The sequence below is a fragment of the Echinops telfairi genome, unplaced genomic scaffold (genome assembly GCF_000313985.2).
Source record: "Echinops telfairi isolate 266 unplaced genomic scaffold, ASM31398v2 ScPeMD7_655;HRSCAF=1070, whole genome shotgun sequence".
Lineage (NCBI taxonomy): Eukaryota > Metazoa > Chordata > Mammalia > Afrosoricida > Tenrecidae > Echinops > Echinops telfairi.
In genome coordinates, this window is record NW_022104553.1 from 31,140,051 (window position 1) to 31,143,665 (window position 3,615).

At 49.7% G+C, this 3,615-nt stretch overlaps 1 protein-coding gene across 1 annotated transcript in view; it reads right to left on the bottom strand.

Annotated features, from left to right (window-relative positions):
• Nucleotides 1–3,615, bottom strand: part of DLL3 (delta like canonical Notch ligand 3) — a 61,555-nt gene that overhangs the window by 49,990 nt on the left and 7,950 nt on the right. The gene's annotated exons all lie outside the window — the stretch shown is intronic.

Here is a 3,615-nt window from a genome sequence, read left to right on the forward strand (position 1 = left end):
GCCTGGGCCCTGACTGGGTTAGGGGTTGGGGCCCTGGCCTGGTGGTTCATGAGGGCAGTGGAGGCCGGGGTATATCAGGATGGGGGTTCCAGCCCTGCCCTCCTTCCTGGGCCAGGGAACGTTACACCAGCGTTCTGAAATGGAACATGGTCGCAGGGGGCTCTGTTACACTCTGCACACGCTCAGAGCAGGTGGTCTGGCCTTTAAAATTCACAACCCTTAACTTCCTCTTCCCACCCCTACGGAGCCCTGTGGGGTAGTGGGCTATGTTGGGCTGCTGACCATAAGGTTAGCAGTTTGAAACCACCAGCTGTTTTGTAGGGGAAAAGATGAGGCGTTTTATTCTTATGAAGCGTTACAGCTTGAGGGGTGCGTGATAAGGAGGGAAAGGGTATTTTGGGAATAAAACATGAAGGCAGGCGTGGGGAGGAAGCACCAGAACATGTGATGATTGCACAACTCATTTTGGGGGCGATTTAACCATGGGAGTGTTCTAAAATTGATATGGTTAATGACTGTACAATTCATCTGGATAGGATTGAATTATTGAGATGTAGGATATGTAAATCATGTGCCAATAAAACTGTTAAAAAATAAAGTTACAGCCCTGGAAACCCACAGGGGGTAGTTCTACCCTGTCTTGTTGAGTCCAGGGAGCTGAGCTTGTAACCTGCCCCCAGGCCCCCACCGGAGTAGGAAACACACACCTTGCCCCAGTGTTTCCTACTGCCATCGTTAATATTTGTGTATCCACAATATCTATCTGGTCCTATGCCTATTAGCAAAAATTCCTTGAGAGACCTAAATCCACCTGCAGGATCCCTGTGGACCACAGTGGAGGGACATGATAATCTTCTGTCAGAGACTATTATAAACTCGGTTACGACGCATGGAATTAGATTAAAATGTGGTATGTGGCATTTGACCTCCTTTTGACCCATTTTGGATTTGTTCTAGTTTTCATTATTTTCTGTTTTTTATCATGAGGGTTTTCCCCTCTGGTATATTTGAATATTGTGACTCTTTTCAGTTTTCATTTTTCTGTATGTTTTCCAACATATTAAGCATGGGATGGATGGATGAGTGGATATCTAGAGATAATACCTGATATAATGGCTTATGGGGGTAGCAGAGGGAAGTGGAGAGCAAGTAATGAATACGGGGGAGGGGGGATGCTCTAGAACTGATGATGATGATATACACACAACTCTTTAAATGACTGAACTATGGCAGTATATGGTATGTTAACATCTCAATACAATTATTGGGGGGGGGGGGATTCCTGGTTCCGGCACCAAACATGATGCAGTCCAGAGAGGGCTGGGCCAGAATGTGGGGAGGCCTTGGCAGAGGGGTCTGGTCTGAGGCAGGTATTGGGCTATGCTGCAGGGGTCCTCAAACTTTTAAACAGGGGGCTAGTTCACTGTCCCTCAGACCTGTTGGAGGGCCGGGCTATAGTTTAAAAAAAAACTATGAACAAATTCCTATGCACACTGCACATACCTTATTTTGAATTAAAAAACAATACGGAGCAAAATCACCCGGCGGCCCGGATAAATGTCCTCCGCGGGCCACATGTGGCCCTCGGGCCGGGCTCTAGTTTGAGGACCCCTGCATGGGATAGCAGAGTGGGGCACTAGATAATCACAGAGCGGTTCCAAGAAGTGGGGCCAATGGAGTGACCTAGCAACTAGTAATTCTAACAACAGGAAACCAACATCTATATCATGAAGCCGGGATGTGATGCCATCAGCAAGGTGAGCTGGTCACCTGGCCAAGAGAGATGAGGCTGCCTGCTCCTGGAAAGACTGAGCCCGGGACACCCAATTGAACCAACGGGGCAGCAGTGAGTTTGAGTCCTTGGGGTCTAGTGCCTGGCACCTGCCCACAGTACAAGAGCTGGGATTCAGACACAAATGGTCCTAGCCCACTGCCACCTTGAAGAGGGGCCAGTCCAACCAGGGGATCATGGGAGGCAGGATCCGTCTTTGTCACTCACTGCTCCGTCCCCAGCTCCCAGAACAAGGCAGGCTACAGTGGAGCTCATCGACTATTTGTGGAGCGCTTGAGGGTTAACGGATCGTCAGGAACAAGAGAGCGAGCACACCAAAAGTCACACACGCCAGGAGTCCTGGTAACATAATTTTTGGTGGGAGTAAAAAACTCAGTGCCGTCAAGTCGATTCTGAACCATATGGACCCTAAAGAACATACCCCTGTGGGGTTCCAAGACTGTAACTCTATGGGAGTAGAAAGCCTCGTCTTTCCTCCAGAGCGGCTGGTGGTTTCCAAGTGCTAACCTTGCAGTTAGCAGCCCAACGTGTGACCCACTGTGATACCAAAAGTGACACTTTATCCTGGATTCGATGTATATGTACTAGAGTACAATTTTTTAATGGGAGGGTGGGAGGCACTGAACCTTTTTTTCCGCCTGAAAAGGGGGCCAAATGAGTTTGGGAACTTATCTTTTAAGGAAACAAAATCTGTCCCCTTAATCCCAACACCAAAAGCATCACAAATGGATGAGTCAAAATTGATCAAAAGAAGAGCCTTTATAGATGTTTCTGGTGTGATAGGGAGAGAAAATGGTAGGCTATAAATAACCATTATGTACAATTTCGAACAGTAAGGTTCTCGTGGCTCCCCCCACCCCCCACCCCTCAACACTTCCAGCTGGAACTCCCAAGTGTCTGGGACAGATGGGGCACCGTGGAGTAAATATGACAACATGCAGGCTCTGTCTGCAGGCAGCGATGGCAAAGGAGCAGGTCAGGCCTAGAAACAGAACAGCAGATAGTGTTAGAAAGGGTTGAAAGAGTTGCCCTTGACCTCTTCTTCCCGTTCCTCCCCTCCCCTTCCCTTGTGTGGAAACCAAGTCAAGGTTTGGGGCCCAGCCACCTCACTGGAAGTCCTGAAGCCATCTCCCTGCCTTCCAAAGAGAAGCTGGTCAATAGCTCAAAAGGACAGCAAGAGGCTCGGTTTGCACTTACACGGGAAAAGGAGGCTCAGGGAGAAGGGAGAGTGTCAGTGTGGACATGGGCCCGGTTACCTCCTGAGCATAGACGGAGGCAGCAGATATGACATAAGCCGATCGAGTATCGCCATCTTCGGGGCGACTCCAGTCAGCAGACAGGCTGTGAGAGGAAAGACTGGAACGTCAAAGGCCAACCCCCAACTCTCAGATTTGGTGGGTGGCACCCACGGGAAGGGGGACCCGGACGCCATTTAAGGGAAGTGTGAAATAAGCCAATCAGGAAACCCGCGAGCACGCAGGACAAGAAAAGCACAATCAGGAATATCTGCCCTGGAATCCGGCCAATTCCCCCAGTCATTCCCAATTCCCCCAGTCATTCCCAACTCCCCCAGTCATTCCCAATTCCCCGTCGTCATTCCCAATTCCCCCAGTCATTCCCAATTCCCTGTCGTCATTCCCAATTCCCCCAGTCATTCCCAATTCCCCCAGTCATTCCCAATTCCCCGTCGTCATTCCCAATTCCCCCAGTCATTCCCAATTCCCCGTCGTCATTCCCAATTCCCCCAGTCATTCCCAACTCCCCCAGTCATTCCCAATTCCCCGTCGTCATTCCCAATTCCCCCAGTCATTCCCAATTCCCTG